Raw genomic sequence first — 12389 nt, forward strand, 5'->3', positions numbered from 1 at the left:
CATTGTTTGCTCAAGTAATACAAGTATAATTTTCACACAACAAAAGAATTCTTTTCATTCATGTCAAAACCAAACTTACTAAACTCCATGTCATAACTCATAATCTTTACCCAACAAGTCTTTATTTAAAGGGGTTCTCCACTTATGGTAATTGACTTCAGACCTTATGATTGCAAAAGATGTGCATGTCTCCAAAGGTTATGTCCTACCGAAAGCGGATGAAGAGGGTTTGGAGCTTCTAGGCAATATGAACCAAGTGTATGATCTCAGTGACTATGACCAAGACCAAATTTCAACAGATGATCGATTCACAGTATTTAAAAAAAAAGTCAATTTTCCAGTGTTCTCAGTATGAAGTGGTTAGTACCGGTGAAGAAAGAATTTGTGTCGAATTTTAGAAAATTCTCTCGAACCCAAATTTGAACTCAATGCACTCGAGCTGCCAAAATAATGCCCACTATCATGTTACACAAGGCAAAAGATTGCCTAAACGAGGGAAGGCTCCCATGACCTCAGATGGGGCTGCCCAGGCTTCCCTTAATTCTTTGCAGCTATCACTCAGTATAGCAAAGCTAATCAATAGGAGGTGGATCCCCTACGCCTTAGGTCTAGGAGAGCACATGGACTCCGGGCATTGATGCAGTGAGCAAGAAGGCTCATGGGCAGCGAGGACTTAGCACACACTTGAATCTCAGGAGCAGCGTGATGGATGAAGAAGAACCCAGCAGTGGTGGATGAAAGAAGAAAACACAGCAAGCACATGTAGTAGAGCAAACCAAATGTGGAACACTAGAGTCCCCATCCCAAGACACGTGTTTATTAAAATGGGCCTTAAATAAGTCTTGGGAGATGATATCATTGATCCTCTCTGGTCAACCTGTGAAACCTGACAGAGTATAGCAGTGATGGATGAAAAAAGAAAACACAGCGAGCCCAAGTAATGGAGCAAACTAAACACGGAGTCTCAATCCCAAGACACATACCGTATTTTTCTGACCATAAGACGCACTTTTTTTCCTCCAAAATTTGGGAGGAAAGTGTGGGTGCATCTTATGGTACGGATGTAGCATGTGGGGAGGGGGGCAGCAGTGAGTGGGATCGCACTGTTATCCCACTTCAGGATGTCCCCGCTGCCTGGAATCAGTGCTGGGGAAACCATGTGGTTCCGATGATTAAGTGCAGTGAATATTCATTAGCTACTCCCCACCCACCTATCAGCTGAGCAGTGAGCCGCAGCAAATGAATAGTGCACTTAAGCAGGGACACACATGGCTTCCCCAGCGCTGATTCCTGCAGCAGCTGGGGAGATCTGTGTGTCCGGGGGAGAGGAGGCAGCAGCAGCGGGGTCCGGGGAAGGAGATCTCTGTACCTTCCTGGGCTGAAGCTGAGTGCTGTGCAGTGTGCACAAGGAGGACCTGTGATGATGTCAGAAGTGGGCGGGCTGGAGCATCACATGGCAGCACAGAGCCCTCCCTCTTCTTGACATCATCACAGGTCCTTCAGACTCCAACACTAGAATCTGCTGGCTTCCATTACCTGTGCAGTGGAAAGGCAACAAGAGGGAGGGCTCTGTGTGCAGTCATGGGATGCTTTTACCTCACCACAGTGTGGCTGGCTGCCACAAGAGGTTAGTCTTTCCAAAACACAATAAAGCACTCTGCCACTTCTTTAGTGAACTATAACTCCCAGCATGCCATAGGATCTGCAGGACATGCTGGGAGTTATAGTTCTCCCATGGGATTTTAAAGCAGCACTCCAGTGTTATTTTGCAGTGCTGGAGTGGTGCTTTAAATATAAGCCCTATGCCCCCATTCTTATACTCACCCTCCAGCATCTTTATATAGTACTTTACAGACACCACACTGGTCCCGCAGCTTTCAATATAATAACATACTATTATATATAATAACACCACATATAATAGTATGTTATTAAATATTTTACCACATTTTTTTGCTTCAAATATTTTTTTCCCTATTTTCCACCTCTAAAACCTGGGTGCGCCTTATAGTCCGGTGCGTCTTATAGTCCGAAAAATACGGTATCTGATCAAATGGGCCTTAAATAAGTCTTCTGAGATGATATCATTGATACTCTACGGTCAGCCTGTAAAACCTGACATGGCGTATAGCAGAGGGCAGCAGATCCAGGGGAGGGAAACAGAGCCTGGGGTATTCGGGACAGGTGTTTAACATCATTTTTAAGGTGAACGCTCATATCCAGAATACAGGTTTTGTTTTTTTTAACACTTTGCAAAAAGTAAGTGTCCATCATCAAACAAAATTTGGTTCAGTTTAGTTACCTAAAATGGGACAGAATTCCTTGCTGATGACGTAGATCTTAATAATGGTCAGAACTTTATATTTTTCATACAATTATCCAAATCCTCAGAACCGACATAGAATTAATTAGAAAAAAAATTGCATCCTCCACTAGAGGGAACATACTGCATACTATGTAATTATTGCATTTACTGTATGAACTGAAACTATACAGGACATAATAAAAAGTGAAATCCTACCTGTGTGTAACGTTAGATACAGCGGCGAAGGACTGATGGAATAAGATAACTCTTAAGAGGACCATAGGGTAAGATAAGTGTGATAGATGCGCCTATTTATGTGGTCTCTCGAGAAATGAGTCTGTAGCTACCACTTACTATATAAATGGGCTGCTGTAGCCATTGAGTATTTCCTCACCAAGAACGAGGATCGGGCTCATGGCTGTTATACCAGTTTCTCAAAACTTTCTCTGGGGAATCATTTACTTCTTTCAACACATATTTGTGATTTAGCAAAAAATAAAAATATTTTTTTAACGAAGGAAAACGAGGCTTGTGATAGACAAACCCCAACGATAATCTAATGTCAATACACCGGATATACTTCAAACTGTTTTCATTGGATTGAATCCATTGGGTTTAATAAGAATCAGCTTAGGTAAATTTAGTTAAATCTTAATAGATGCAAATTAAATAAGGACAATCTACACAGATTAAAATAAATCGGACGCATTGTTTTGCTGTAAATACTTGACCCATTTCAAAACCAGGTTACAATAATCTCTCGCTTCTTATGCAACTTGCACTAATATTTTCCATGGTATGCTTTTTTGCATTATGCAAATAATTAGTCATAAAGTGTTGTCATTTATTGCTTCTCTTTATAGTAGATTCTACTGCAGAGAAAAATGTAAAGAATCTCACCCTTTTAGTAACTTAAAGATGTAGCTCCTATGGGGCCCTTGGAGATAGGGGACTGTTGGCACTATTCTCTTTGCTATTTGGTAGTATGAACTTGTGTAGAAACTGCTACTCCAAAAATACAAAGACTATGGAAAGAGCCTTGAAGGAAAAACTAACCCCTGGCTCAGACTGTGGGTGACCTATTTGACAAACTAGAAGAAAGGTGACTTCTTGTATGAAACTATGAGGTCCCATTTTTGAGCTTACGTAGAAACATTTACCGTAAATGTTTGCATTTATTTTTCAAGCCAAAATCTGTAAGACATCTTAAAGTGGTTGTCCAGGCTTGGGGTTTTAGTCTGCAGTCACGTTTTGGTCACACCTCCAGCTGAAGTGTATGGCACGTGACCAGGGGTGCATAGCAGTGATGGCCAGCAGCTGACGTCAGCAAGCACGTGACCGGGGGTGCATGGCAGAGACGGATGACAATGGGCTGGTCATTTTATCATATGGATGACTATGGGCTGTGCATTATATTATATGGATGACTATAGCCTGTGGATTATATTATATGGATGACTATGGGCTATGCATTATATTATAAGGAGGACTATGGGATACATTTTACTATATGGAGGACTGTTGACGGTGCATTATACTATAGAGAAGACTACGGGCTGTGCATTATACTATATGGAGGACTATGGACTGTGCATTATACTATAGGGTGGTACTTTGGGCTGTGCAGTATATTATATGGAGGACTATGGTCTGTTCATTATATTATATGGAGGACTAAGGACTGTGGAGTATATTATATGGAGAATTATGGGCTGTGCATTATACTATAGGGAGGACTATGGGCTGTGCATTATACTATAGGGAGGAATATGGGCTGTGCATTATACTATAGGGTGGTACTTTGGCTGTGCAGTATATTATATGGAGGACTATGGTCTGTTCATTATATTATATGGAGGACTAAGGACTGTGGAGTATATTATATGGAGAATTATGGGCTGTGCATTATACTATAGGGAGGACTATGGGCTGTGCATTATACTATAGGGAGGAATATGGGCTGTGCATTATACTATAGGGTGGTACTTTGGCTGTGCAGTATATTATATGGAGGACTATGGTCTGTTCATTATACTATATGGAGGACTAAGGACTGTGGAGTATATTATATGGAGGATTATGGGCTGTGCATTATACTATAGGGAGGACTATTGGCTGTGCATTATACTATAGGGAGGACTATGGGCTGTGCATTATACTATAGGGAGGACTATGGGCTGTGCATTATACTATAGGGAGGACTATGGGCTGTGCATCATACTATATGGAGGACTATGGGCTGTGCATTATACTATAGAGAGGACTATGAGCTGTGCATTATATTAAATGGAGGACTGTGCACTATATTATATGGAGGACTATGGGATGTATTATACTATATGGAGGACTATTGACTGGGCATTATACTATTGAGAAGACTATGGGCTGTGCATTATACTATATTGGAGGACTATGGGCTGTGCATTGTACTATAGGGAGTGTATTTCAAGTTCACTTTCCACCTTTGAACCTGTCACAGAAGAAGTTACCAAAGTCCTCACATCGTCTCGCCCTCAGGGTTGCAAACGTCCTGAATTTCCTAGAGAGTTTGTAAAAATAGGTCACTTTTTTGCACTAAAAAATTTAAGACATCTGTGATTTTTTAAGGCTGAGGAAACTTATGCAGATTATTGTGACTGAAATAATCATTATTTACAATTTACATTGAATGTAGCTAATGTCCTCATATCAGGATTATGGGCTGTAGACATGTATCACATATAATCATAATGCCTTATTATAGTTTTGCAATGTGTCCATAAAAAATCATGTCTATCTGTGATTTTTTGTCTGGAAAAAATAAAAAGTTAAGTTTGCAACCCTGCTCAACCTAAAACTTGCACCAAAGACCCTATTCCCTCACATCTTCTTCAGTCCTTCCCCCGGCTGCCACAGCCCACCTAACTTAAATATGTAACCTCTCTCTTTCTTCCAGAATCTTTCCCTCATACATAAAAACATCACTCAACAAGACCTGCGCTGCTAACTACTGACATGTCTCTAATCTCCCGCTCATTTCTAAACTCCTGAAATGCCTGTTCCACTATTGTTTAATCCGCTATCTCTCAGATAACTCTCTTGACTATTTACAATCCGGTTTCCACTCTTTACACTCTACTGAAACTGCCCTTACTAAAGTTTCTAATGGTGAGGGAACACTTAGCTAATTTAAATGAATTTAAATCTTCTGGTCCAGATGAATTACATCATAGAGTACTGAAAGGGTTAGCAGAGGAAATTGTAGGACCACTAGCCAGAATCTATGAAAAATCCCGTAAAACAGGAGAAGTCCCAGAAGATTGGAGAAGGGCAAATATTGTCCCTATGTTCAAAAAAAGAAAGAAGATGGAGCCAGGAAATTCCAGAATCTATACCAGGAAATATTTTGAACAGTTTTTTAAACAGCATGTATGTAAGTACTTTGATAAGAATACAGTAATTAACCAGAGCCAGCATGGGTTTGAAGCAAACAAGTCATGCCAGACTAATCTAATTTTATTCTATGATGGAATCACTGACTGGGTGGGTCAGGGAAATGTGGTAGATATAGTATGTCTCGACTTCAGCAAAGCATATGATAAAGTATCTCATACTATCCTTATTGAAAACATGACCAAGTATGGGATTAACAAGGCTACGGTTAGGCGGATTCATAACTGGCTCAGTGATCTTACTCAAAGAGTGATAATAAGGTGGAAAAGTATTTCAAGTATCACAAAGCTCTGTCTTAGCCTTAGTGTTGTTCAACATTTTTATAAGTGACCCAGTTAATTGAACTGAAGGTAAACTAATCAAATTTGCAGACGATGCAAAGCTAGGAGGGATAGCTAACAAACATAGAATGGTATTTAACAGGGAGAAATGCAAGATTCTACATCTGGGCAAGAAAAATGAAAATTACATCTATAGAATGGGAAGAATAGAGGTAAGCAACAGCTCATGTGAAAAAGACTTGGCTATACTAATAGATCACAGAGTACACATGAGTCAACAGTGTGATGCAGCAGCAAAAAAAGGCAAACACAGTTCTAGGATGTACTAAGAGAAGCATAGAGTCTAGATCATGTTAAGTAATTATCCCCCTCTACTCCATCTTGGTCAGGCCTCATCTGGAATACTGTGTCCAGTTCCGGGCACCAAATTTTAAAAAAGACATTGAAAAACTGGAGCAAGTCCAGAAAACAGCTACCAGGATGATGAGCGGACTGCAAAGTATGTCCTACGAGGAATGGTTAAAGGCATTGGGAATGTTTAGCTTGCAAAAAAGAAGTCTAAGGAGGAAATTTAATTGCTGTCTACAAATATCTGAAGGGATGACACGGTGTAGAGGGATCATCCTTATTCTCATTTGCACATGGAAACACAAGAAGCAATGGAATGAAATTGAAAGGGAGAAGATACCGATTAGATATTAGAAAAAAACTTTTTGACAGTGACTGTGATGAATGAGTGGAACAGGCGGCCACAAGATGTGGTGAGTTCTCCTTCAATGGAAGTCTTCAAAGAGAGGCTGGACAGACATCTGTCTGAGATGGTTTAGTGAATCCTGCATTGAGCAGGGGGTTGGACACGGTGACCCTTGAGTTCCCTTCCACCTCTAACATTCTATGATTCTATGATCTACTAACAGCTAAATCCAGTGGTTACTGCTCCCTGCTGATTGTCCTGGATTTTTCTGCAGCATTCAATACTGTGGATCACCAGCTCCTCGTCACTATGCGCCACTGTATTGATCTCAAAGAAACTTCTCTCTTGTTTTTTTTTAATTTTTCAGCTTCAATTGGTGGAGCAGCAAAGAATACCACTTCACTACTACTCTCATCAAAGTTGTGCCTGACCTGCACAACTCCACCAAGTTAGCAGATTGAATCAACTCTGCCCTATTTCTTATTACCAGGACTTCACCATGGAGGTCTTCTATTTTGTCTTCTAATCCTCTTACTGTCAGGGTCTCTCAGGGTTCAGTCCTAGACCCCTCTTCTCTCTGTACTCTACCCTTATTAGACAAACCATTAGCAGATTTGGTTTCCCGTACTATCTCTATGCCGATGACTCCCAATTATAAACATTTTCTCCTGACATCACACCAGCATAACATCATGTCCTCCTCCTTTCTGAAACTGAATCTCTCCAAAACTGAACTTCACACGTTTCCTCCCTCTACTAACCTACCTATACCTGATATTGTAATTGCCCTGGGTGGTTCAACCATAATTCTCAAGCAGCATGCTCACTCTCTAGTCGTCATATTTGACACTGAACTTTCCTTTATTCCCCATATAAAATCACTCACTCATGTCACCTGCACCTTAAGAAATTCTACAGAATCAGACTTTTTCTCACCTTTGAAACACAAAAAACTGTTACTGTCTGCTGCAATGTTCTACTAATCAGTCTCCCTCTTACTAAACTTTCTCCTCTCCAATCCATCCTGAATGCAGCAACCCGGGTCATATTCCTGTCCAGCTGCTACACCGATTCCTCCACCCTGTGCCAGTCATTGCACTAGTTGCCCAGAATACAATACAAACTTATCTCTCTCACCCGCAAATCTCTCCACAGTTATGCAACACCCTGCATCTCCTACCTTATCTCTATCTATCACCCTACCCATGCTGTCCATTTTGAAACTGATTTAAGACTACCATCCTCTGTAATTCAAATCTTCGACTTCTGTCTCCAAGACTCTCTCTTGAGCTTCACCAGTTTTCTGGAATGCACAACTCCAGATGATCAGACTGATATGTATCTAACCACCACATTTTTAAGTGTGCTCTAAAACCACAACTCTTTAGGTGTATCTATCACCTCTCTTCACTAGTCTAACTCTTACCCATTTCCCCTTTCAAATTCATCCATGCACACAATAGCGCTTGCCGACTGTACTTTGACACTGACTGATGACCGGGTCATGCAACTTATTTAAAAACCTCTATTATGTTGATGACCGAACCGTACATGACAAGCACTTTTTGCCTATTGTGTCCCCCCAATTTCCTTATAGTTTGCAAGCTTGCGAGCAGGACCCTCGCTCCTCCTGTAACTGGAATTAAGTGTTACTTTGTAATGTCTTTGTTTATACATGTCCCCGCTTAATCGTAAACTGCTGCGGAATATGTTGGCGTTATATAAATGAAATTATAATATTATGTATTATATCATTATATTATATATATTATGTAAATTAGCATGCGAATTGTGGAGGGATCTCATAACAAAATTATCTCTTGTCTGAACAGATTCAAGGTAAATTCTAGGATTACTCAACCCATGCTCTATAAAAGTATCAAAAATTCACTATGGAGCTACCATATGGTGCCTCCATACAACAATGCTTCCTGCCATGACTATTTTTGTCAGATTTGTACAGAGGTACAATGGGACACCTTTAGACTTAAATATGTGCTTTATTACGGCTCCATAAAACCCAGAAGTTGTACGGAACCATAATGGTCGTGTGCATAATCCCCGAGGAGAAAGCAAGGAAGACACTCAAGCTTAAGAAATGAAACACGATCCGCTTCAATCTCTCCTTCCCCAGCATTGCTGCTGTGTAAGTGGCTCATTAAAGCAGTTAATTTGCCTATAATTATTACCAAGGCTTTTTGAAATCATTTCCCACCATCAGCTCTACTTCTAATTATTTTCTGACATTAAGCCAATGGTTCTCGCTGGCAAAGTCGTCATACACATGAAAATAGTTAAAGTCCTTACTTTCATCTTCAGGGAGAAGGATATTACCTTGTACAGTTGATCACCACTATATGGAATAAAAAGTGTGACTTGTTTACTGAGAGCTTTGGATAAAACAATATAAGTATCCCACAGTTTCCTGTAGACTGACGAACTTTGAAGAACCAAAGTGCCGGTTAAGTGCGGTTCCTATAAACAAGTGCTCTTATCAAGTTTCATTAAATGTAAAAGGTTCTCTAAGGTCACTCAATAGTATTGATTTAAGCTCTGTGTACTTGTTGAGCCTCCATTTTTTTCTAAATAACACTAAATTAAAATAAGCTTACATTTTTGTAGCTGTTAAACCGCTTTAAATTGCAGGGTCATGACTCCCAATTGCCAAAAAAGAACCACTTAAAATGGGATAGATACAGATCTCTACTTCTACATACTCTTCAGCAAGACTCAAAAAGTCAATACAACACATAGTCAACCAGCTGAAAATGGATAGTGGTAAATTTCTTAGTTTTTGCTTTGTAGCTTTGCTGTGTAGAATAGGACAGGGTGAGCAGAGTCATGTCATTCTGATTAGTGGGTGTGGAATTCAATGAATTACAACTCTATTCTATTGCTGAAGGTGAGATAAGGCGTAAACCAACAATATACAGTACACTACAAATAACATTAAGTACATTCATGCTTTGTACTCCATTTTTTCCTAGAGACTGTATAAACAATTTCCATACACATGTTCTAAGCGTCAGTAAAAGACACCTCTGTCAGTGACTTTCCCCCTGAAAACAAAAAAGACACCTCTGTCAGTGACTTATCTCCCTTGAAAACAAAATGATTCTGCCTTTAAAGTTAACCTTTACAAACCTGTTTTTTCCCAATCTCATCTGTCAGCAGGCTCTACTCTCCTAAGCCGTCTATATGGACATGCAGGTCATAGAAAGTTTAATAAAATGATCCCTTGATCTCTGTGATCCAATGTCTGATTCCAGAAAAATCCAAGTTTTTCTCAATATGTAAATAACTAATAAGATCTATGGGCCAGACATAGATCTCCCCAAGAATCTGCCTCCAGAGCTTATTTCATATGAAAGGGAGAATTATCAGTGTAAGACCTTTCAATCAGGGGAGCAGACTATCTGTCATTACATGTCTCATACTGGTAATGCTTCCTTTCATTTAAAATAAGCTCTGAAACAGATTCTCAGGGGGATCTATATCCGGCCCATAGATATTAACAGTCAATTTACATATTTTTTTTTTAAAAATGTGGATTACTTTATAATAAAACATCAAATCGTAGACATCAAAGTGTCATTTATTCAACTTTCTATGACCTGTATGTCCATAGGAGGGTTGATCCTACTGACAGATGCCTTTTAATCTATGAATACTTTGCTGATATTACAGGGAACCTGTCACCCCCAAAAATCGCGGGTGAGGTAAGCCCATCGGCATCAGGGGCTTATCTACAGCATTCTGTAATGCTGTGGCTAAGCCCCCGATGTATCCTAAAAGATGAGAAAAAGACATTAGATTATACTCACCCTGGGGCGGTCCCACTGTTGGTCTGGGTCCGGTGCCTCCCATCTTCATCAGATGACGTCCTCTTCTTGGCTTCATGCTGCGGCTCTGGCGCAGGCGTGCTTTGCCTGCCCTGTTGAGGGCAGAGCAAAGTACTGCAGTGCGCAGGCGCCGGGCCTCTCTGACCTTTCCTGGCGCCTGCGCACTGCAGTACTTTGCTCTGCCCTCAACAAAGCACGCCTGCGCCAGAGCCGCAGCATGAAGACAAGAAGAGGACGTCATCTGATGAAGATGGGATGCCCCGGACCGGACCAGCATCGGGACTGCCCCTGGGTGAGTATAATATAACCTCTTTTTCTCATCTTTTAGGATACATCGGGGGCTTATCTACAGCATTACAGAATGTTGTAGATAAGCCCCTGATGCCGGTGGGCTTACCTCACCCGCGATTTTCGGGGTGACAGGTTCCCTTTAAAGAGAACTTACAGCTGATCCATGTTGCCTGAATTCTTGGGTCATTTTTTGTTTCCATGAATGTTTTACTCTATAATGCTGCAGCTTTTCAGAGAAAATATGCTTTAAAAGCTGGATGGGAATGATGCACCTACAAGGACTAGTCCTAGAGGCCTGTCCGTGCCCTACTTATGCATATTGACAGGTCTCTCCCTCTGTTATTGTACAGCAAGAGTGTTGTCAGTCAAGAGGAGCGGGGTGTGGAGAAGCAGCCAAAGACCTGACACTATGGGATACTCATGGCTGCTGCCTTAAAGGGAACCTGTCACCTGAATTTGGCGGGACTGGTTTTGGGTCATTTGGGCGGAGTTTTTGGGTGTTTGATTCACCCTTTCCTTACCCGCTGGCTGCATGCTTGCCGCAATATTAGATTGAAGTTCATTCTCTTTCTTCTGTAGTACACACCTGCGCAAGGCAATCTTGCCTTGCGCAGGCATGTACTACGGAGGACAGAGAATTAATTTCAATCCAATATTGTGGCCAGCATGCAGCCAGCGGGTAAGGAAAGGGTGAATCAAACACCCAAAAACTCCGCCCAAATGGCCCAAAACCAGTCCCGCCAAATTCAGGTGACAGGTTCCCTTTAAGGCTTACACACCCTGCAGCACTGACTTTACCGACAATGTAGGACAAAAACATGTGTATCCAATATGGCCGTCTCTAAGTATTTAATTTTATTAAATAAATATGTAAAACATTTTTAAAAATAATAACACAATAATCACACTAGATCATACTTTCTCAGAATCTTTTCCAAGTCATTACAGTGATTTTTTTTATTTCCATATTGTCCAGTGTCATTAAAATTCATGGTCATTTTAGTATTATTTTGCAGGATTTGTGTCAGCCTAGACTAAACTTGAACTTGTGATGATGTCCAGGTAAGAAGCCTATGAAGAATTTATCGGGGTTGGAAAAAATGTTTTTCTTTTTTCAGAAACAACATCACTATTGTCAATGGTGATAGATAACCGGTGCGCCAGTCTTGAGTAAACTGCCATAGAAGCTATATGCAAATCAGTCTGTAAGTGCACTGTGGGTGTGTCAAGGAATGTGAAAACAATAAGTTAAAGTGGACGGAGACTGAATACCCTTGGACTCATGAGCTCTCACTCCATAGCTGAGATCATAAAATGCTAATTTTAATATAAGGATTATACAGACATTCTTAAGGTACCTTCACACATAACGGTATCGTTAACGATATCGTTGCTTTTTGTGACGTAGCAACGATATCGTTACGGAAATCGTTATGTGTGACAGCGACCAACGATCAGGCCCCTGCTGGGAGATCGTTGGTCGCTGAACAAAGTCCAGAACTTTATTTGGTCGCTGGACTCCCTGGAGACATCGCTGGATCGGC

At 40.8% G+C, this 12389-nt stretch overlaps 1 long non-coding RNA gene across 1 annotated transcript in view; it reads left to right on the forward strand.

Moving 5' to 3' along the window:
- The first annotated feature begins 1493 nt into the window (after positions 1 to 1493).
- LOC138645834 (uncharacterized) overlaps positions 1494 to 12389 on the forward strand; it is a 35609-nt gene continuing 24713 nt past the window's right edge. The window contains exon 1 of the long non-coding RNA XR_011314772.1: positions 1494 to 1627. This is a non-coding gene — a long non-coding RNA (uncharacterized lncRNA). The remainder of the gene's footprint in view (positions 1628 to 12389) is intronic.

This window comes from Ranitomeya imitator, chromosome 7 (genome assembly GCF_032444005.1).
Source record: "Ranitomeya imitator isolate aRanImi1 chromosome 7, aRanImi1.pri, whole genome shotgun sequence".
NCBI classification, from domain to species: domain Eukaryota; kingdom Metazoa; phylum Chordata; class Amphibia; order Anura; family Dendrobatidae; genus Ranitomeya; species Ranitomeya imitator.